General features: G+C 36.0%; 1 protein-coding gene across 3 annotated transcripts in view; it reads right to left on the bottom strand.

The window, feature by feature from the left end:
* The window catches only part of Dpr12 (defective proboscis extension response 12), a 232,060-nt gene extending 210,934 nt beyond the window's left edge, over positions 1 to 21,126 (bottom strand). The window contains exons 1-2 of one of the 3 annotated variants that reach the window (XM_070308818.1): positions 20,985 to 21,126; positions 20,373 to 20,885 (exon numbers count right to left, since the gene is read on the bottom strand). The gene's annotated coding sequence lies outside the window, so the exon portion shown is untranslated. The other 2 variants (XM_070308819.1, XM_070308821.1) reach the window with 2 other exon arrangements.
* Positions 21,127 to 25,624: the final 4,498 nt, after the last annotated feature.

The raw sequence follows: 25,624 nt of genomic DNA, 5'->3' as shown, positions 1-25,624 counted from the left end.
GGGTTAATCCAATTTTTTTCTGACATTCTCACCAAATTTACAGATATTGTAAGCGTGTTAATGCATATAATAATAGCTATATATATATGTATATAGCAGGCTTTCCGTAAGAGATACGTTCTATGAAGATCTCAGTCACTTTGCGAAAAGCCAGCAAATGCGAGTAGGATTTTCGTGAAATGCCGCGTCAGTAAGATCTTCATAGAACATCGTATTTTACAATAAGCCTTCGATATATACGAAGAGGTATACAGGGTGATACATGTAAAATATTTAAATATTTTTTCAGAAACTATTAGGAATAACAATAAAATTCTTATTTGACATTTTGATAGCATTGGTATTTTTTATGGGAAAATGGAATATTATTTCCAGATTTTTTAAAAGAACAAAAGAGCAATTCTTTTTGTTTTTAAAAAATGTATGGTTTTTTTTCTGTAAAATATTGATTCTTCTTTATTTTAGATCTTGCAAAATTATTTAGGTAAAAGTCTTGCAAAGACGATATAACATATTATTTTTTGTATACTTAGAAAAAAAATTTAGAAATAGATGAAATTAAAAAATTTTTTAAAACGAGAGAAACTTGTTACTCGTGTTTAATCGAAAATCTATATAACATTTAATGTTTCAATATTTAAGAGTTGAAAGATAGAATTAAAGCTGGCGATGATTCGTTAATCAAAATGTTGTAATATTTCTGATAAAAATTCTTCAATTTAATTAATCGCATTAAAAAATATACATACATACAATCGCAAATGTATTACATTTTCAGATTAAACCCAGAGTAACAAAACGACCACTCTGTTATTCTCTATAACATAGAGCATAAACATCTTCGTAATTATCGCCACGGTTTCTTCCACATCGAATCAGCAATACAATTACAATGTAGAGCTGGCGCAATAGCGTCGACGGTTATCGCAAAGAGAAAATCGGAAAATTTCACGGCGCGCAGCGATACACGAAAGTAACTCTGATTAACCCGAGGTAGCAGAAATTCCCGGTCCCATGTGTGAGTACTCGGCGGCTTATAGGCAGCGATCTCTCCAACTCGTGACTTGGGTTGTACAGGCTTCCAACGAGTGCCCCGTTTACACGAACTAATGGATTTCGTCGGCTACACGCGAGTGGGTAACGACGCGTCGTGTAACGATCCTGTCGGTTTCTTTCGTACAACGGCGAATGATCGACCTAGATCGAAATAAAGGAACGACTAACGAGGGAGCGCTTTTCCAACGCTCGCGTTTCCTCTCGCGTCTCGTCCACGTTACTTTATACACCGCCTGGAACGTGACGAGTATTTCTAACAGTGTCTTTTTTTTTCTTCTCCTCGGTTGGCGTCGATATTCGCTGGTAAACCGCTCTCTTCCTGTTTCTAGCTGGCGGAAGCAACAGATCTTTTTAAGCGAGCGAATTTTCTTGAAGTGGAGGGTGCAATAAGTCGAGGTTGGCTTCGGTAAACTGGGTTGTCTTTCGCGTGTCTCGATTCCATTTCGTTACCGTCCAATAAAGCGCCTCGAATAGGCAAGATTCACGATTTGTGCCAGAGAGAGTTTCATAATCGCACTGAAAGTACTTTAAGGCATTTCATTGCACCAGATCCGCTCAGTAAAATGCAATTGGAATAATTCCGCGCTGAAATGTCCCGCATTTTCGTAATGACCGTGCGATAGTTGAGGATTTTTTGAATCCCAAGTTGCCGTTGCAATTTCAAACACGCAATAGCGTACATTAATAGCGAAATATTTTATTTATTTCGTATATGAAAAATGTATAGTTTTAATCTATAAAATATATTATTTCTTTTGCATCAACTTGCATTAACTTTAAAGATTAAAAATTAAAAAACGCTACAATATAAACAATAAACTATCATAAAATTTTTTTTCTATAACAACGAATCGGCTTGAAATTTGTCAGAGAATCTATTGTATTATTAAAATTTGATTCGTTCATATTGCGCAGCAGCTTGTATGTTTAATATAAATGTTACATAAGAAAAGTCGGAAGAAAGAGGTGATCACGCGGAATATTTAACTTCCGATGTAAGTGCGCATTGAAAGTTTTCTAGTGAAAACTTCGATGTATATACATATTTTACTTTCTACGCCTTGCATCCTTTTAAGTCTTCAGTATTTCCTGTTTTATTACCTCGAAAATTTTCATGAAATGTGTGCTACGGCGCGAAACATGAAATAGCGTGATCAGCACGAAATGCCAATTTTACGGTCGACCACACCATATTAGTACACAGTCATAACATAAAGCTCGAGTGTGCTATTCTCACGTTCAAAAGCTTAAGTATCATATTGGCCTCCGAGGATTTCCTCTATGTTCGCCATACATGTACAAGAAACTCTTTAGAAATTCGATATTTGCTCGATACGGCAAACAATTCGATATATAAGAGATAACATGTATGATTCCACAAATTAAATTGCCAATAATTGCTCGCACAAATAATATATCAAGACTTTTGCAGTTCTCCAGCTATTTTAAAGAGTTCGTTACGATTTTTTATCTGCTAAGAATGTCGAAGTTTAGTAATACATAATGCGGAATTTTCTCGGAATTTATTGAGAAAATATAAATACAATACAATATAAATGTACTTTATCTTATTGTTAGTATAATTACACAACGGACATCAGCTAGAAAGAAAGAAAGGGAAAGATTGATCAATAAAATTAACAAATGTCAATATGTTTGCTCACATATTATGTGAAACATTACTCCCATTTGTACATAGCATTCCTAAAAAATTAAATTCATACTCAGGTTAAATTAGCATGTAACGGAATTAACAATTATAGTAATGCTAGCTCTGTAAACATTACATATTTATGAACGATTATTTTAGCAGCGCAATATTATCATAATGTAATTTCCAATTAATTTCTTAATATTAATACAATCACGTAAAAGATTATCAAGTATATTAATTTATCAGAGAAGAGAGAAAGATAAGATATATTCCAAAACTATAAAAATCTAATTAACTATATGAAATATATTATTGATACATGTAAAAAAATATTAATGGAAAATTAGTTTCAAATTTATTAAGCCAATTAAGCTGTAGATAAAAAGAAATGCAATGACATCGCGTACGCTCGCGTAGCTTTTCGAGACAGAGTTGCATACGTCTCTATTCTGCCTATCAACGCGTGAGTCGTTCCAGTTACGCTCTCATACAAGGCGAGTTTAAAAAAAAAAAAAACGCAAAGCCGAGGTATCATCGGCTGTTCGAATATAATGTCTATTGTCGTTTAATCACATGCGGCAATCGCGCGGACAACAGCGGGCGGATAGGTATACGCACGCATCGCAGTCGGAGTATTATCGTGACGACGTTATAGCACAATCGCGCGAGGGGAGTAGAATGACGCGGTGCGGTGCGGGTGCGATCCCGCGGCGTTTTCAATTGCATTTGCAGCAGGCGTGACGGGTCTGTACGGCAAAGTTGGCGGACTAAACGCGCGCCCGAGCCGCAGCACGAACTGGGGCAAACCTGGGGCGAGCCGCCCGTAAACGGGGGGATGTATGAATGTCGGCGGTGTGTGCGGTTCGCGTAGGTGGGGCTCGTGGTTTCGCCATGTGTGACGCTTTGCAAAATCCGCTCGATTCCATGGAAAGCAGCGAACGCGCGGGACATAAGCTTTCGGAATCGAGCCGCCGGAGCTATCCGCCGGCGATTTATGCTACACTCACGCGCGCCGAAAGCTATCCGCGATCGGTTAACCGACCTGCCTTTCTCCCTCCGTATGCATACACAGTCCGCTGCTGATTGCCGGTACGTAACGTACGTATGCGAAGTCGCCGTATTTAATTCGCGGCCCCGAGTGTATTCGCGTGCTCGATTACGCAGCTTGATCCGTTGCGTCGATAACAAATGTTTAGTAAAATTTTAGTCGATTAATCTATGCACGCGCTTGCTAACTTTACGATAACTTGCGATTACTTTGCGATATTTTGCGTACTCGCGTGACTGAAGTTATGGGGTACATTGATATCACATTGTATCGATTATAAGAAAAAGAATTATATATACTTCGACACACAAAATATTTTGCATATAATATCTTATATACTTCTAATATCTTTTTTCTATTTATTAAATATTTTTTTAATCGATAATTATGTAATATATGCAAAATATATTATGCAAAATTTATCAGTATTTCTCAGAAAATAAAAAGATGGTATTGACAATAGCTATATAATACCATATAACGATACTGTTAAATTTGTTAGAAAGATTTACGTTATTTTCAGAGTACAATATTACTTAATATATATTAATTAGTTTAGGAGATCTTATAGAAGTAGTAACGCTTTTCGTATTTCTTATCGTTTTTTATACGAATCATGTACATTGTCGAAGCTTAAGCATAAATGATTTTCATAGGGAATTTAAAGATTGATTACTATATCGATATATTTTATTTCGCTGATATACTCGAATTATGTTAAGCGAAGATTGAATTGAGCCCTGATGAATTGTAGAAGATCCTAGCACATTTAATCACATTTATTACACACATATATATACATACATGTGTACGTAATAACATATGCACACATATATATAGCAAGATAAACGAAGTAGTAAACTAATCAATTGCCAATTGTTTCAGCTCTCGTGAAACAGATGGGCAAAACCCAACATTGGAGTCGCGTCATTTTCACAAATAAAATGGATGAGATATACGGAGCGTTGTAATCATGTTTTCTTTGTTCGAAGGTTTCTGTCGTTGAGACTGCGAAACTTTTATCACGCTGATTGGATATCTCGTTGAGCCGCAATATTTAGGTCAAACAAAAATCACATTATCGATATAGCTTGGTAACGAAGTCTCAGGAGTGACATTAGAAATGCATATTATTCAACTGTTTTCTGTTGACACGATTCCGTTCTTATTTTACTTATGATATTTTTATTTCATTAATTTTAAAAATTTATCGAAGATCTATATACTGTAAATATCCTAATGTCATCAAAGAACGATGTACTATTCATTTTGTCTCGTAATTCGTAGCGGCAAACTAAACATGTTTCATCGATCCGATTTTGCTAATTCTCTACCACGTTCTGTTACTCTATGATATTCCAACTTTCTTACTTAGTTAAATTGTAAATAATTATATTTTGCGATAAATACCCAGTCGTTAGCCAGCAGCTGGCGTCTAGTGTTAAATCGAATCTCATCGTTTACGATATCATCTTTCGAGCGCTCGAGAAACTTATCCGCTGTAATAAGCGATCGTTCCACTCGTACCTATCCGTGCGGTAAAGCATATTGCGACTCCCGCGTGTTATATAGCCGCGTATGCTTTCGCGAGAATTAACGCGGGCCAATAGCGCGTCAGAAATTTCGCAAACGCGCCGGAAATGAGTGACGTGAAAGCGCCGCGTATGCAAATCGCGAGGGCTCATCGTCTCAGACTCGTCGACTAAGATAGCATCTCGCGATCGATCGATGCAGATCGTTACAGCCGCGCAGTAGTAAACGCACTTCGACCCAACGACCTTCTCTACGCGAACGGCATATTGCATCATTACCCGCATTCGCACCCGAATACTGTCTGTCGGAATTCCACGAGATGCTTAAGGCTCGTCAGCTCTCGGTCTATTATTCGTTCCACTTCTCTACAGTCTCACCTCAAGTGTCTACCCACTAGCACATCGTTTACACGACTCCGTTTGCTCCTTACGACACCGCTCGACCCTTGTATTCTTCCATTCTCTCGTACGGCTTCCAACGACCCCTCATGACCTTGTGATTCGTCATTATTGCTCTTCCTATGCGATAACATTCTCTGTTTCGTAACCAAAACGCGCTGGAGACTCCGGAATTCCATTCCGCAGAAACATCTCGCCGCGTTTATGGCATATTTGGGATTGTGAACGAAGCAATCGCGTTGCTATTTTCGCTTTTTCTCTGACGTCTTGAAGTGTGCACGTCATTACGAAAAAAATACGAGTATTATAAATAATTTAACAACGGATTGTGTTTTCTTTGAGCTTGCTTTAAACTTTACGATTCAAATCGAATTAATACCATCCTTGATTGCTGAATTGACAATTATTAGCGATTTAATAAAGTTTACAGAAACCAAATTTTTGTGTGGCTGCGTTATTAAATAATTTAATAAGTATAGATAATAAAATCATAATTAATATCAAAACTCATGATGTAATTGTACGATTGAGTTATTAAATAATACAATGAGTATGTTATCGGTGTAAATATAAAATCTTACTTAATGTCAAAACTCGAGATGTAACATGCTGTCCTTTAGAGTTTGTTAAATTAAATATTATCTCATTAATATCGCGGTTGGATTGTTCCTCTTCCCAGAAAACATTAATACCGAACGATCAAACTAAACGTATCAAAGATTCACGGAGTAATATTAAGTTTAGTGTTCACACAGTAATATTAAGCGTCTGATTAATTGTTTGCTTTTTCACTTACAAGTGTATCTTGAGTAATTTAAATCGGATTGTAAGCTTCGAAAATAAAAAAGCTTTATAGATCTTCTCACGTCTGTGCACGATACATCGAATATATCGATATATATCTCTGTTAGAAACCATTTACGCAATAAAAGGTACTATCAGATGCGATATTCAAAACGAATATTTTTTCTCTTATTTGAGACCATTCATAAAGTAGCCCCGCCAACAGGCGGGAATCGTCGCACCGTTGCTTTACTCCGAACGTTCGATCGAATGTTCGTAGACAAATGGAGATTTAACTGCAGTAAAGAATAGAGATCTTTGCGGTCTGTAAATCCCATCTAGATTTCAATTTCTGACATTCGTTCGAATCGAACGAATAATTTTGGGCGTTTCGCAGGTAACATTTAAAAACTAAAACTAAAATATATTAAATTGAGATTCCGCTTGGTGAGAAACTTTGAAGAAGTTCTATTTCCAACATCTACATTATTAATAAAAACATAGATTTCTGAAATTTGCTATGTTTGTAATCTTCTTTTGTTATAAAAATTTACATTTTTTAGATTGAAGTACAATAAAATTATATAAGTATACAATAGTTTTTCATTAAAATTTACTAAGGAAAGTTCTGATTTGTATTACGTTTAGTATGCGAGCGATAATGTAAACAAGAATAATGTGCATGTTTAAAAAAGAGCTGAAGTAAGTCGATGGATATAGTCATGATATGTAAGGTGTTGATATCCAGACACAACATGTGCGTGTTTAAAAGAATGGTGTCTCACTTCTATTTAAATTGCAAATATAATTACAGTATCTTGAATATTTTATATTCTTTAGTATCTAGAAAAGAGTTCTCATTTTTGTAAAATAGAAAAATATTACAGAATACCGTAATATAAAAAGAACAGTATTAAAGTCAAAAAGAAATTTACTTGGCAGCAAAAATAGTAGATTAAATAAATTGACGCAAAATTCTCTTAAAATTTCGCAAAATATAAAGTCAAAATTAACAAATAAAAGTAAAAACGTAATTTGATAATGATCATGATTTATCTCATTGTTCGAATTGCGCGAAAAATAAAAAAAAATAAAAAAACATTTGGAATCAAGAGTGAGAATTCGGGCTAGAAGCATTAATGCCACTTGCCTATCTAGAGTCCTCCAACACGCTACTTGCAGAAAGACGAGATATACCGAGAAACAAGATAGCGGTACGGAGGTAGGATAGCACTGAAGTAGTCCTATCGGGACATCCCGAGAGGGGAGGGGGCGCCGGCGGCCGGCGGCCGGCGGCCGGCGGGCACACACCCTCTCCGGAAAGTGCCACCTAAAACTTTGAATCTCGCATCTCCCGCCTACGAGGCTGCGTCCTTAAATCTCTCGTCTGGTCTCATCTTCTCGCGTTTGAACCTCGCCTTTTCTCGTTCTCTCGCGTTTCCATCTCTTCTGCGTAGCGATTTTCAAAGTTACATTTACTTGCGAATTCCTATCGCATTGTGTTACTCGACGGTCGTCGGTAACTTGCAATCGTAAAGCATCAGATTTTGTAATGAAATGTTTGTATAATAAAAAGAACTTTACGCGCGAAAGTAATTGAACATTAGAAGAGCCAAATAAAAAAATATTATATCATATTTATCTAAAAACGAGATTTATGTTTATACATAAACATGTATGTTACGTCAAAAAAGGTTTTTCTCTTTTGTATAAAGAAAATACTTTTTTACAAATTGCCATTAAAAATTTATGCGGTTGCTTTTGTAAGATTATTTTAAACAAACGAACGTTTAATATTATGTCTTTGCAGAGAAAAATTTTAATAGTAATAGTTTTTTCGATTTGATTTTTTTTACGAATATCTCTTTTATCGGAAAGATTTCTTCAGGTAAGGTCGGTTTAAATTCACGATCTAGTATTGTATTTTGGTTATTGCCAATCAAATTTGTCCTCAAGAAGGAAATCAAGTATCCAGCTCGAGTATGATAGATACGCAAGATAAAAAGAGGTTGCCGACTTTTCTTTGGCCATGCTCCAGGATTTCTCGCGTTTCCACTTCGCGATCTACGATTTACCTAGCGTGAGTTTCGCCGCGCTATGTATTGTACCAGGGCGTTGTTTCCGCGTTTATGGAATCTGCTTACTCTGTCGGGTTTCGCTTTACTGCCTCGTGCCAGGCCATTAGCCGCCGCTTGGAGAACATGAGATCGTCGCGGTGGCTGAATGAATTTGCGATGTTCCCGACTAATACTTCGTAATAATTATTCCGAAAGTGGGGCGATGTCCGATACGACATTCAAATTATTACGGCTCGCCGTTGAAATTATTGCATCTCGCCTCAATAAGCAGCGAGTTCGTGAATTTCTCACGAAACGATATTTCAATCGTATCGTACATATATAAGAAGAAGTGAAAAATAGAAGCGATGATTATAATTATTATTTTACATACCGATATAAATATATTTTTGCAAACATTTTATGATTTATTGATCCTCAACTTCCTACGAATAGTCTACATGTATCGGAATGTTATTTTATTTTTGGCTAATTTGAATGTTATGTATTTATTTAATAAATTTATTAAACAAATAAATAATATTCAAATTAATTTTATTAATTATTGTATTATTTCAATATAATAATACGAGTTAATTTTTGTCAGAAAAATAAAAATTTTTATCATAAATAGAAATGTTTCAAATTTTTACGAAAAAATTATACACAATAGCAACGAGGCGATATGCGCGACGGGAATCGCAGGAAATTGTATTCTATAGTCATTATCACCTCAGGACACGGCGGGGCCCTTTCATCATTAAACCCATCAAACGATTCGCACGAACGCTCGCGTGAAACCGGTCGAAAATGTGGTGCGTTGGGGCCGTTAAATGTAGTCGCGCACAATCGTTACCCTCCACATATTCACTCGAACGCCCAATTTCTATGTCCCTTCATAATCACGTCGAAATTACGCGGTCCTTTTAATGAACGCGGAGGTATTACATATCCTACGTACCCTTTACGAATCTCTCTTAAAGTGGGCGGATGGGTTGGACTATTTACAAGCGTTTCCATATTCTCAAGCTTCACAATATTTCCGCTATAAAAAAAAGAGACTGATATAAATTCCCTGGAATTTATCAGAGAAACAGCGAGAGAGAAAAAGAGAGAGAAGGAGCGTCTACAAAATTTTACACGGCAAGATGCACGAGTGCTTTAGCTAAAGTTTTTTTTTTTGTATTTAATGGAATTATGTGTGAATGGATTTGTTTGAATAGTCTTACTATGAAATTTATGCTTGATATTAACGTTAATTAAATAACGTGGGATGTGATATATCCGGTGATAACCGAATTATTTCTGTCTGCCCTTTTATACAGAATTAAATCGATAGTACTTCCGTTACTTTTCATATTAATTAGAAAAGTTTGCGCTTTATTTCGTAATAAAATCTTCGAAATTTATAATGTATTATACTAATAGAAGACCAATTTTTTTAAAAGATATTTTAAAATCTTTATAAATAATTTTACTTGATACAAATTTTCTTTATACATTTTAACAGCATACGTGATATATATTTATATGTCACATGACATAAAATGATTCGAGTAACATTGATTTACGAATGAATTCATCAAAATTGTAAAGTTGAAAACGGTATACTTTTGATTTGTATTTTATATTTAACTAGAACAACACGGGCGCGCGCTTTTATTTATGATCATTTTCCAATTTTTTTAACTTTTCTTTCCTAACTTTAACTTTTTCTTTCACGAATTGTCAAACTGTCAAAATTCACCGCATAATTTGACAGTTGCAAATAACACGAATGAAGCAAATCGCAGCGCACAAGCGAGACAGCCAATCAGCATCGCGGAAAAGAGGCTTCAACGCTTCGATATATTCGAGTTCGAGGTTTTATGCTTTTTTTTAGAAAGGGAAACTTTTTCTTCTTCCGTTCAAAAGTGCAAGAAATGTATTCTATCTTTTCGAATCCTCAAACTCATATGATGCTATGCATGTACATGCGTTCTGTCAAACCGGCATGTTAAAAAATCGTTTATAACAGCAACGATTCTTTTGTTCTAAGTAGATAATACCTCACATATCCTACGAGCGAGCAATTGCTCATTGCTAGTGAACGACAGAGGAAAATAGAGGACGGTTGGACTGGTTTGGGAGTAAAGAGGAAAAAGAAAAGCGCGCTATACAACGACGATTGTTACCTCGAGCGATAAACTCTGGCGGAGTGATCCTCGGGGAAATAAAGTTCTGGGATGGTAGCAAAGAGGTGCTCTATCTTTGCCGTTGCGGCCGGTCCTCCTTTGCTTGACCTCCGGCAAATTGCGTGAGGAGCGTCGACCTTGTTGGCTTTCTTTTACATCGCGATTACAAGCGACGTTTGTACAAGCATTAGTACGACAAGACTTGACTTGTATGTTAGAATCAAGAGAAAAATATATTGTAGAAAAATGTATATATATACTGAGCATGGTGAATTGTGGCGATTAAATAAGGTGAATTTTTGAAGGAAATGTTATGGTGGGGAATATTGATCTTAAAAAATTCAGAATATATATATATATATATTCTATTTTAAATTTGAGAATGGTAATGTATATTTATTAGAGAGTTATATAGATTTCTTTGAGAATCAAATTTATTCTTCTGCAATACATCCTCATTAATTTCTCGCGGCTACGAATTTAAAACAATAAATAATTCTTTCTTTAAAAAGACATATTTATTTGAAATTGTCGTTTCATCTCTTATAACGAAGAATTCGAATGGGCTAAGAAACAATTGTGTAAATTTTAATTAACCCTTGATAAAGTACATCTTCTCAATGAAAATTTGTGACAATTAAAAGCAACTCAGATCATCGTCTCATAGATCTTTGTACCTGTCGAGAGTAAGGAAAAGTTAATAATGTCTTGTATAATTAAATATGATTTTACGCTCAACGTATTTCCCCGTTGTCAAAGATATTTCTAAATGAGTCCTAAAGCGCTTTCTGAGTCTTTATTTTGGTATTGAATCAAATTCAAAATTGAAGTCTCAAAATTAAAGGCAGTTCTATCATTTTAATTACGAATAAAATGAATACCGTCAAACTTTTGAATTGAATCGACTTGAGCGGTGAAAACTGTACGAATATCATAGTCAGGATTGTAAAACTGATTTGGGTAAACGTGCGCGCGTGCAAAGAATTAATAAATTTTCGATATCTTTATAATTGGGAAAGATTACGATCCCGAAGGGTCAATCTCGATCAATCCAAGAGAGATTTCCGGGCTCATTGGCGTTATTCCTTTATAGCTTCATCTCCGTTGTGTTCGTTGAGGCGGAAAAGATTCTAAAGAAGCAACGTTCTGTCTTAGAGACGGGAGGTCTCGTCCTCTATCCATTTCGACCCTCCGTGATGCAAAATAGAACTCAAATGAAAAATCACGGAGCCGGAGAAAATGCGATTCGTCGGGGGGAAATTCGTCGCGCTGATTCCTCGTCGCGAAGATATTTGCGGACACGAGCGAATCAAGATCTGGATGCGAAAATTAGACGAATACATTTATTCAAATATTGCAAAAAAAAAACATAATAATTTTACGGGACGAAAATATTTTATTTTATACTCTGAGAGAAAGTACAATAAATAATATAAAGAGTACTCTATCCGAATCGATTTGTATACAAATTCCCCATAATAATAGTACTTTTATTAAATCGTGATTTCTCATGCTAACATATTCTGACATATCAGGTCGTTAGTAAAATACGAATGAATAATTTGTAAAATGCATTCTGGCATATAATTGTATCAAGCGTTCAAAGCATTTTTCTTTTTTTTTTTTAAATTGCCATAAGGACTAATTTATTACGTTCATGTCTTCAAGCCTTATCATACGAGAAGTTAAGCAACCTTATTTACGCGATACTGTTGCACGCGCATTATTTAGAAGTTAATGAATATATTTGGTATGAAAATTACAACGGTAAGCCATAAAGTCGCGCTATTCATTATCTCCGTCGCTTATCTAGACGCAGTGATGTATTCCACGAGCGCTATCGGCTAATGAATATCCCATACCAAAGTGGACGCGGCATGCTATATTAATTACTACTCATCGAATTAATATTCCGCGTTTATGGCGCCGCGCGAGAAATCGGCGACTTTCTTCTCCGCGCTCGTTTTCGCACTCACGCTCGTGTAGTTAAAACGCGACTCATTACGGCTGCAACACCGGCAGCACTAGGCTCTTATATCAAAACGAGGAGGCCACTTGTATATAATTCATCCGAAGCGCGCGCGTGGCCCGCGCGATGTTTCTCGGTCGCTATGTTTTTACGGCACGCAATAAAAACAAAACGACCTGCTGCCGCACGATATCCCCGGAATTTGCATAAGGCGTCGAGAGGCCAAACGAAAGAGAGCCGCGTCAAATAAATCCTTGTGATTTATGCGCCCCTGACGCGCGACGTGTCCTTGAAATGGACGGACGCGAGAGAGAAATGTCCGCGTAAGGTGGATCCACTCAGAAAAATTCCCGGCTGCTTATCAGCGCACTTTCTCGGGGATTCCTTATGCTATATCCTTATCAATCACTGTCCGTTACTGTACCGATGTCAAGACGAGGATATTATCCTTATTTATATGATCCGACGGTCCTCGGATGTCGTGGCCGGACGGAATTGAATATTCGAGACGCGCGGGAACAGAGATAAGAAGGATCGAAAAGCGGAAGGAACCGAGAAAAGTGGAATAAGAGCACGAGAAAATTCATTTATAATTACGGCTTTTGCGGGTAGAAGTTAAAAGCGTTAGTTTTCCGAGAAATATTGAAGACGATGGGAAGAGGATGGGAAAGTTGTAGTCAAAGCTGAGAGAGAGAGAGAGAGACATATCATTTTCTTATCTAACTTGAAAGATATCTTACGATGAACTTTTTTTTATATAAAGTTTGTATATATATATCGTCAAACGGATAAGATAACGCTGCAGTTATAAATATTCTTCGACATTATTAAAATTTTATATAATTTGCAATTTTTATCGTTACATTTAAATTTGCTGTTCGCGAAAGGAAGCTGCCAATATTCAAAATAAACGAAAGTAGATAGCGTCATTCTCGGTGGGTCGTTGAACGACCCTTGTTTAGGTCCGAGGTGGATCTGGATTTAAAGTCAGAGAAGTGTGAAAGAATAGATAGAGAGGAGACGAGGGAATTCATACGTATTATATACCCCGCCTGGGAAGAGAGTGTGTCAGACGGAAAGATATGTGCGATAAGGAAGACAAACGACGAACGATAAAACGGCGGATGGCACCCCGGGAATCGTCCCATGCGCGCCGGAGTCTGATCGTTATTAATGAGCGAGGTGTGTCGTTATAGGCTTATTATCCGGCCGTTCTAATTAAATTGGATTAGTGCAATGAAGCGTACTATGAAATTCTCGGTAAATGGTCCCGCTACGATCCTGCTGCTACGCCCTGCGCCACCCGACCCGACGACGATGTCGCCGACGACACGCGGTGTCGACGACCGCGATAACATCCTTTTGACGAATTCGATTACGTATATGTAACGCGCGATTATTACGTACGCCTCTTTCATTTAGCGCGTTCGGATTAATTTTTTCGCGCACGAATTGTCAGAGATGTTATTACTCGCCGCTATTAGCGAAATTATTGTACGAGTAGAATACGAGACGTATATTAAAGCGTACATTTGCATAAACATATTACATATGTGGTAATTTTACAGTCCATCTTCGAAGATGGAAGTCACCCACAATTATGAAATCTTAACTATCCTCCAATTGCTAATCTCTTCTTCAGTTTCTCGGAAGCTCTAATCGTGGAGTTTCCATAACTTTTATGATCGATCGGTTTAAATCGATGTCGTGCGCCAGCTGTTCACTCTATTCGCTTATTAATCTGAAGGAGAGAACAACGTTCTGCGGAGAACAACTCCCGAAGCGTTAATGGAATTTGCAATTCGACGCATACGTATAAATGCGCGTCGTTCCAAATTAATGATCAAACAAGAATATGGCTAATTGAATCGAACTTTTGTAAATAGATTAAATATATCTGGTGCATAAAACATACACGATGCAAGAAAGGACGATCATCGATCAAGAAACATGAGCGGTTGGATTTAATTAAAACGTTCTAGACGTCTCTTTGGCTGATAAGTCGGCAAATCGCTACCTCCGTCGACTCTCATCCGTCCTTAATTATTCAGACCGGCTATAATTCACATTTTAAGTGTGTCAGAAGTGATAATTGGTGTGAAACTAATGTAAAATTGGATCGTCGTCATCGGTCTCTCGTATGTAGGTCGTTTTATAGGTAATATCTATCTGCATATCTATTTACACAATTCACGAGTGCGCTTAATGCGTTATCAAAATGTTCGATAGAGAAAACAAACAGAATGATAAAGAGATATTTTCTTGTTAAGGTCGCGACAATGACCGAGAGAAATGCCGGGGATTAAATCTTGGAAGAAGCGACGCGCATTTATCTCCGTAACTTTTCCTTTTAATTAAGCCGAGGAAGTTATCCGGTGTTTTGCGCACCGTTGTATTAACTCCGATATATTAATATCTCCGTGCATTCGAGACGACGAGCCATAGTTGATCCGAGTGGTTAATTAATATCCGCGATTTCAGTCGACTTTATACCCCGCGTTACTCACCGATTTTCGTGACGCGATTAAATCCCGTTATTTTCGCAGCAACCGAAAGACGGAAAAGAGGAAAAGGAAAAAAAAAATTCTCTAATTCTCACCGGATTGCGAAATAATCGTGTTGAATCTAATCGTAAGTACGCTACAGTAGAATCAACGATGACAATAAATGTTAAGCGTGACGAGCGTCACCGTCGAGCTGAGAGAGCAATATTGTATATTTAGCGTTGCATTTATACAATGACTATAGCCAGGCAACGTCATTAATGCATTTCGTTGATGCACTGATCATTAACCTCGGATGGATCAGCACGATCACAATTTATCTCTATTTAGTTGCGACAGCAATGTTCCATTTTTACGTACAAAACGATTTATTTGATCCTATATATGGTCTGTTTTCTCCATTATCACGATACCATTAATCAATCTAATGAAAGTTGTATTAAAAACTGGTATATTGCAAAATATTTTGCTCACTACGTTTCTCACGAATAATGAAACGATATGAAACTATCAAACATTATTAAGTACACACTATATACATATTTGTGCGTGAATAATAATAATAATAGGGAAAATCTCTCTCTTAATATAACATTATTGTTAAACTTTAAATATACGCGTGATTAATCAATAAATAATTGAATCGCTAAATTTAAATATGGAACGTTCTATAATTCACAGGTTTATTCTTAATGTAAAAAAGATTTCTACTTTATAACTATCAGAATTATTTATTGTTTTCAAGATTTTAGTTAAATGACGTTAAATTCAATGATTCTTATGAAGTTTTATTTTACAATTATAATATATCTAATCGTAAGTATAAATTGAAAATATAAAAGAATATTTTACATATAATGGCACGCGTAGAGGGAAATTGCCATTTTTTAGTCGCAAAATTGCAACATACATCATCTTATTGCGCCCTGATTGACACAAGATTCAGAATTATTGCTGCAATTGCAAAAACATTCTCAATATACGGGCGATATTTTCTCATTCCCCGTCCGCTTGTTCTCGCCGTAATAACGCTCTAGCATCGTCAATTTCAATCTCGGAGCTCATCTTTCGACGCTCTTAACTCATAACTTCTCGTGACGCAGTTTTCATGTTCGCCGCAGACCGTACCTCGATGAAAGACCCCTATTCTAGGATTATCCCGGCACACCATCTCCACTCTCTTTAACAATTTCGCTTCTCGGGCAGGAAACATCTCATGCGACAAACACCTTTGTAGCCTGGATAAAACGCGTGTTAATTGTGCTACTCGTGAGCAAACAACCATAGAGTTGACTGCAATTAAGATTCCGAACTTGCTAGTCGACGTTAATGGATATCTAATTTGCTCTCGTTCGACTTGCGGTCGAAAGACAATGAGGGGTCACGGAATTAAGACAAAGAGATACGGGGAAGGAGCGGAGAGACTGCTCTCGGGTAAGAAGGAACGGGAAAGGAAGAGGAACGGACGATGGAGGTAGTGATGTTCATTGTCCTGTCGCGCGAGAGTTAAGTTTTGGTAGGAATGACAGGTTGATACCGTGAGCAAAAACGTAAGACAGGAGGGGCGACAGGAGTGTGCTGTAGACAAGAGGTTCTTGTCTACGTTTCCGAGAGTGGCTTGCGCAACTACGTAAAGTATACGTATTATGTAAAGGCGAAGTAGGAACAGCGTGTAAGTATTGGCAACGGAAATTGGAAACTCGTAAGTACATGACGCAAAGATTACGCAACGGGGGTAGATTTAATCTCAGGATGACAGTGACAATTTCCATCGACATATCGGTCGAGAAATTATATGTATCTGCGTGATGCGTTATTTTCATACGTTAATAAATAGCTATCGCGTACATCTTTATCTCTCTGTGTGTATACTGCATATCAATATCAAAAGTATATATTCAAATATAATATGAATAATAAATATTTTCTATAGCTTCCATATGCTTTCTATTATATCACAAAATGATATAATAAAACAGAAGGTGAAAGATAAATTAAATGATATGTTACACTAATAATATAATTTATTATATATCATACACATAAGTATATATGTAGAGAACATGCATATGTGACGTGTATATATAATATAATTGATGCAAATAAATATATTAGCAGAAAGATTATCTGTCATGGAATGTTATAGGAGAGAAGAGGAAAACGCGATTATATATTTATAAAGTATTCTGAAATAATCAAAAAGAGAAGATATGTATATATATATATATATATACATACATGACAAAAGTATTCTAAAAGACATGTAAACACACATTAAAGAAAATTACGGATTATAAAAAGTGGTGATCTCTTTTTAAGTAAACATATTGTCTGTGGTATATTATATTGATTAACAGAGTCAAGTTGAGGTACGTATGAAATATTCGGTTGAAGAACAAAGTGAGAGAAAGAGAGAGAGAGAGAGAGAGAGAAAGAGAGAGAGACGTAGAAGAAGAGGAGATCACTTGTCGACATACCGCCGCACGTAATTTCCTGACGACGTTGCCTAGAAGAGCAAAACGCCGAGGGGGTGGAAAACTAGGGCGGCTCGTAAAATTAACGTAACTACGTCGAAGAGCCTCAAGCTCTCAAGCTCTACGCGACGAGCTACGTGTCTACGCTATGATCAATGGCGTATCACACAGCGGTACGAAAGCTTACTCTGCTCGTAGGGCCGAAATTTATAGTGACCTGATTCACGAGGCGCTATACCTGGAAACTCTACACAATCGTGACAGATAGTATAATAAATTAAATTAAGAACATAGGGCGCATCAAAGGACGATGCGGTTAAGTCGAGCAGCCGAAGTGAATTCCTTTCGTAACGCACGTCTTGCGCCACTCGTATATTTGTTCGTAGACATTTCGAGCTTAGATATTGTCCGCAGAATCTTAACGACTTGCACTGAATAATATGAAAGAAATAATAAAGCAAATATGTATTTTAAATCTGCAAGGGGTTATTTTTCATAATTTAAGATTTACGGAAAGCTGTGTGATATTAGTAGTTTTGCAACATTAATTAAAATATATTTTATGTTTCAAAGTTTTATTTTCGAAATGATATAGCATACAAATCACATGTGTAATACCAAGTTTATAATACTATTATATAGCCTTCTACATGTGAGTTTTGATTTTAATTATAATACATTTTATAGAAACACAGAAATGGCAAAAAATATTATATTTCTAATTTATGAAAATGTCAAAATAGCTGACATATAATTTATTAAGATGTTCTATCCGAAGAGTGTAAACGGTAGCTAAAATATTGGATTAAAACGTGAATTTTTGCAACGATGTAAAAAATAGGTTTGCCCCAAAAATAAATAACACGCATACGTATTGTTATTTGTTTTCGAATTATTTTAGATAAATTGTTCTATTGTAGAGAAGAAACAATCAGTTATAATCGGTCGGAGACTAATAATCGTATTGCTTATCTCGCCGCGTCATGTGCGCGCATATCGGATTAATAACAGTAAAATCAACGCAACACCAGGGAAACATTAAGACTTTAACCACGCGAGCAATGTCAGTACGATGATCAATGGCACGTCATGCGCCGTGTTAGAGGCTTATCCACACTCGTATAGTCAAGATTTATAGTAATTTAAGTGGCCTTGACTTTTGAGAAATAAACGAGCTTTTCACACAAATCTATATCTTATATAATTTACATATCATGTGTTTGTGCTAATTAAAATTATATATATATAATCTAATTGTATATATATATTTAAACAAGACATAAGAAATGAAACCTTTGACGCGAAAACTGTAAAAAATTATTGCATCCGTTTAAATAACAATAACACTGAATGTCGATAATCTGGCATTGACAATCGAAGAGATTCACGTCTACAATTCGATGTATTTCACGATACAAAAACGACTGATGTGATTGGAGAAGCTTTGAGAATGCAACGCGCATCGACAGAAAGCTTTGTAATTCGCCGATGCTCGGGGATCTGTACAGAGTCTAGAGTTTGATCGGGTTTGTAGTGACCCGAATTGGACACGATAGAAATTCCTTTCAAGATTTTAATCGTGACAAATCGTTCTGCAAAGCGGATAAGGGTGTCGAGGACTTTTTAACGGGGAGTGGACAAGTGGCAAAGATCTAATGTGCTTATGATTGAATAACCGCAACTTTTGAAACATTTTACGCGATTACGAGTTTTATATGAAATGTCGTGGCATTAGATGGTTCCCGAGGCTTAATAGTTTTACGATGAAATCGCGAATGATAAAATTTCTTACGGTACCATGGAAGTTAACGAAATTCGCTTAACGGTTGAAATAGAACTGAAATTGATGGCTCTTGGCTTTACATCGATTAAAGATTAATATCTGTTGAAATTAGTTTTCACAATTTCGTTATGCTCACTTTATCACTTGTACTTACTTTAAATATATACAGAAAACATGTATGTCTCTCTCTTATTTCTATTATTTCTTACGGGAAAACCGCGTATAATACTTTTTTTATATCATGCATTATTATAGTTTATTTTATCGAAATGAATTAATACTTTTACATTGGTTATATATATATATATATATTTTTTAATGATCAAAATAAAAAATTGCAATGTTGGGAAAATATTTTTCTTTTAGATATATCACATCCAAGAATAATGATATGCGGTATTTTAAAATTATCGCCATTATATATCTACATATGTGTATATCCTTTAATGGATTTGAAGAGTTGACTCTTTCTTTATAAAAAAATAAAAAAATTTATAAAATCACAGTTTGTTTAATTTTAATCGTACACGATTCTGAAACTATTTGTGCTTTAATATTTTTGTTCCACAAAAAGCGATTTCAAATTGATAGAAACAAATATAATTTTCTACGCTCTATGGAAAAGGATCTGATTCGTCAATTTACTAAATTTAATGAAAGAAATAACACAAAATTTAACACAAAATATTCTGACCTATATGCGAATTTCACGTAAATGTGACAAGTACTATGAAAAATTGATAGAAATATTGTGTGAACGGTATTATGCGAATCTATTTATTTGATAGCTCTCGAGATTTCCATCAATTTCATTTCTCTTCAGCATGTAACTACCGACTTGATGAATCCGTAATCGCGTAATTCAAATAGGAGAGGCAAGAGGCATAATATGCTACGTTGCTATCGAGAATCGTGAAAATGCAGTGAATTAGGACTCACTTGCAGCGCGGGAATGTGGTACACGGTTGATCCTCGGCGAGATCACCTCGCGTCACGGCAGGGATGTTCTCGGGCGGACGATCACCGACGAGCACGTCGTGCACAACACCCGCGGCCGTGTCGGCCGATCGCGCGACACCGAAATCGGCGATTCAACCCTCTAACGAGGGCTGCAATCGGGGACACATGATGTCCCTCGCATCGGTTTGATCTTCCGGATGGTCTCTAATGATCGTGCGATACAGCGGCAAGACCACTCGTCGTAGGCCAGTCACTACGCACTTCGCGATCGCGCTAGCTAATGCCGCATATGACAAAAACGACGCGAGTCTTTGATCACACCTGCTATTATCGGTCACTTCACCCGACGATGATACACTGGCATGTCACACTCGTAAAACTCTCCTACCCTCGCAGATTGTCGCGTACACTCGAGAATAATCACACTATCCTCCTCGGAGATAAATCACACAGTTTGCTTCCGCAGCCAGCAGCTCACCGATGAGAGTTTTTCTTCTCTCACGAAAACAAAAATATGTCACTTAAGGAAGTAGCCGCGCGATCAAACCGTCACTACGGCGTATTCCGATGAAGGAACGCAATCCGAGTTACCGATTCGCGCGCCGCGGATGGTCTTTCTTCCCGAATTGTCGATGAGAGGGTCGCGACGAGGCGCAGAGGGAAAAGGCAATCGCCCGAGGCAATAAAAATATTGGCGATACGTCACGAATCCATGCACGTATACAGGCGTATATGTATATATGTATATACATATATATATATATATGCACGTGTATATATATGTATATATATATATATATATATATGTGTGTGTGTGCGTGTGTGTGTTTTGTATGTATGTGTGCGTGCGTGGGTGCGTACGCGCGCGCGGTTATCAATTTTTCGCGCTCGCAGGACGCACACGCGAGGGGGCACAACCGACACGCATCAGCCCTAGGAGAGACCCTTAGGCTGGATCCGCGGAGTTTCCTTTCACCTCGATTTTCGGTCCCTCGCCACCCCCGCGTTGCACAGGCGCGAGCCGCTTTCAGAATTTCCGAGGGTCGGGCGACGCGCACGAGGGAGGGAGTGACAGTGAGGGGGAGCGTTGTCGTCGGGGGTGGGAGTACCGAGGGACAGTACTGGAAGTGGAAAGGACGGAGTACCGGGTGGTAAAAGTAAATCGCAAGGTGGCGGGCCTTGCCCTACGCTCGAGAGAAGAATAGACTCTCGACACACAACCGGTTACACCGGTACGACCAGACTACCGCCGGGCTACACGCCAGCGCTGCAGCACCGGCGTAGGAAGTAGGGTGCCTTGTAGTTTATACTGATGGCGATATCGTGATTGTGATAGTGCTGTGTTACCGCTGCTGCTGCTGCTGGTGTTGCTGCTGCCGCCGCAGCCGCCGCCGCCGCTGCTGCTGGGTGGCACGGACGTGGAAGGGATGATAGGAAGGAATGGAGGGATATAGAGAAGGAGGGTTAGTAGCGCAGGCGTTTTGGTGCACCGACGCATTGATCCCTGGAATTCGTGGGGACGACGACGAGGGTCGAGCGTGTGTCCACCCTTCGCGAGGAAAAGAGAGAAAAAGAGCGAGCGACAGGATGGGTGGTAGAGAACGTCGACTGTTCCACTGGTAGCCAATGTCCACACCTGCAGGTCGTGGACAAAGCCAGGATTTGATAGTAGAAGCGAGGTGTCATTGATTGACAATCGTAGATCACTCGATTGGTCCCTGGATCAATTGACATGAGAGAGCTGATATCTAGATCGATATTCGTAAATCAAAGAGATTTTTTCAATAAACGCGATTAGATCTGTAAAGAATTTTACTAGAATATTACGAATTATATGTTATATTATGTTAAATATAGAGAAACCCACACATACACGAATAAAAATTCCCGATATATTTTTATCTCGAAATATTTTGTAAAATAAAATAGGAATGTTAGTGAAAGAAATAATAAATGAAACTAGCAAGCATGCGATAAATAATTATAAAAAAATTGAAATGGCTGATTCAAAGTATGCAAAATTTTTATATTGTTGATATTTACAGAATGCAGATATAGTATTTTTATATATTCATTTTTATGTATATTAAATGTTAATGATAACCTAACAAAAATTATGTAGATATATATATGTATGTATGTATATTTACATATATATTTTTATACTAATTTTATGAACTTCCTTTGTAAAATAAATAGGCGTCTAATTTTTAAATATCGAGCTTGTCTCGTAAGAGTATGAAAGTATTATGTGGCAGACCGATATTTTCTCAATGAATATTTTAAACATAGAATACACAAATTCTGCTGAGAAATATATGCATGTTACAAACAAAAGATAAAAAAAAGAAAAAAATGTTACGCAATAGAAAATCGAAAATTTGACACAAAACTGTTATTGGATTTGTCAAATTTAAATTTCTTTAAAACATTAATACACATGTAAAATATTTTGCACGTGTTTGTGTGTTTATAAAATATCGCTAGTAAACCTTTTTTGAGGGTTATTATTTCTTCTACGATTTATAGAATTGCAATAAATTGGTGATCGATATACTTTATCAATTTTGACGAAATACTTGAATACTTCGAAGAATTATGTATTTTTTATTTATTTTATCAGATATATTTTTTATAAAGAAATTGTGTCATTATAACATTTTTTTTATGTAAGACAACATATAAGAAAAAAAACACTAATTTTATTTCTAAATCATCTTTTTCCTATGTTAGATCATAGATTTTTGTGTAAAATTACATACCTTTTTTAATCAATTTTACAACAAAAGTTGATTTTATTTTATAATATTATTATTTTATAATTATTTATTTATATAATTGTTTACAATTGGTTTTTTGAAATGTTTAATATTAAAATTAAAGTATTGCTTTATAAGAAGTAAGCAACGTTAAGTAAGTCATAAAATATAACATCCAATGCGGCGTACTATTATTCACGACTCACAATATACGTCAAAATACATATATATGTCCAATTTGTGTATACGCACACATCTGCCGGCAAATAAAAGAGGTATCTCGTCTTGGCTAGCCGCGATTACTCCTTAATAAAAGAACATGGGAGAAGATGGAGTAAAAAAAGGGCGAATCATATGGCAAGAAAACAGAATTAAAGCTACGCAAGTAAATTGCTCTGAGATTTTATTGATTTTATAATTTTTCTATCTTAAGACTCTTTTGTTTTATCTTATTGTAAAAACATTCGTTAATAGACTGCACAAATTAAATTGTTAAAATTTTTAATGATCTAAAAATTTATACTTGAATTCATCGTTAAACTCTCGGAGATTGAGAACATTTCGTAATATATAAATTTTTTCTCTCAAATTTTTTTTCTAATAAAAATAATTATAATGTGAGGGTTAAAATTAGAATAGACAATCAATTTTTGAAATCGTACTTGAAAATAGAAACATTTATATATATATATATATATATATATATATATATATATGTGTGTGTGTGTGTGTGTGTGTGTGTGTGTGTGTGTGTGTATGTGTATTAATGTAACTATATATTATATCTTCCTATATGTTATATCTTCCTACTTTCAAACAATAAAAATACATTAATCCCTTTTATTTCAAAATATGGAAATCATCTGCTTTATACAGAAATAGAAATGTTTTTTAATATATGTACCAAAGCAGCTCTATTATCTTTTATCAGCTCTATAAATAATTAATGTTGAAAAAATGGATACATCAATAGTCATTTATAAAATTAGATTAATGAGATTTATGTTTGTTATACTTGTCAAAGACCTTACAATCTGACAAGGGAAAATTATATCTGACAATTGTTTTTTCTAACTTTCGTCCAACTTTCCTCTCCTTTTCTCTGTCCAGCTTTTGTTATACAGTATTAACTAAAAGCGAGAATTCAGTATGACAAGAGGCTTTGATACATCCCCAGAAATTTTTACGATCAGAACGATCGTCAAATGCGAATCGTGATACCTTAGATAGCGACACACGTATATGTAACATCGCTCCCATGAAATATTCAGACTCAGTCTGCGTGCAGATATATGTAGCATCGTTGAATAAATAACGAAGAAGGTAGGGAATCCCGATTGGTTCATAACTCCCTTTCATCCTGGATTCTTTTGGTAGTCCTAGTAACGAAATCCATGCATCCAAGGAACATAAGAGAATCGGAAGGGGGATCAGACAATTTACCTTTTTAAAAAGTTATAAATTTAAAACTTTTTTATGGATACATAAAAATTCGTTTCTTTCAAGATCTTATTATTATTATTATTAATTTATATAACCGTTTAATTCTTACATTCTATATACTTACTTTTATATATATATATATATATAATGATTGAGATGATTCATTTTATTAATAGGGAAAATAGAGAAAGAAGAACAAAATGAGTTGTTTTGTTTCGAACTAATTGTAAGTTTGTTACAGGAACTATACAGACTGATATCTTTTATACACGCAACTGCTTTCAAATCATGTTCATTCTATTGATTTAGAAAAAGACAATAAAGAGAAAGAAAAAGAGAAAGAAAGAGAAAGGAGAGGGAGATCTGAAATTTGAAGATACAAACGGGTAAATAAAATCTCAGTCAGCGACGACTTCGGAAACTACAAGCTTTCCAGTCGTGTTGTTTCTTTCAAAGAAACGGAATAATAATTTTAACATTTTTCAAAACAGAGTCGCTCTTTTATTCTATCGCATCCTATTCAGGAAAGGCGATGAAATATGCAATAACAAAAGCGGAACGTTAAATAAACTGCAAATAACAGATACCCATTTATTTATCGAGAATTGTCTCGCTTCATTCGAACGGAAGAAAGCAATGTATACCAATTGTAGATAGTTATTTCTAACAATACTTTGAATGTAGCTGTCATTCAATTATATTATCTATCTTGTTGATTTTTTTCACAAGAGTGACTGCACTTATATATATATATATTTTAACAATACTTTGAATGTGTGTGTAGCTACCATTCAATTATATCTACTTTGTTGATTATGTTTACAAGTAACTTTTACAAGTATGTGTGTGTGCGTGTGCTTTCTCTTTCTCTCTTTCTTGTATATTATATTTAAAATAGAATTAGAGCGGAATAAATGAGATGCGAAACTTGCATTTTTGTAATGTCTTCTTCGCAACGACATGATAATAGAAATCTTGGTTTTAGAGATTAAAATAACGTTCTAGATCTCTTTGTGTTTAAAGATTAGA

Source organism: Polyergus mexicanus, unplaced genomic scaffold (assembly GCF_030449975.1).
Source record: "Polyergus mexicanus isolate NDT 795.1 unplaced genomic scaffold, iyPolMexi1.0 SCAF_16, whole genome shotgun sequence".
NCBI lineage: Eukaryota > Metazoa > Arthropoda > Insecta > Hymenoptera > Formicidae > Polyergus > Polyergus mexicanus.
Note: the sequence above shows the minus strand (reverse complement) of the source record. Positions and strands in the feature narration are given on the sequence as shown.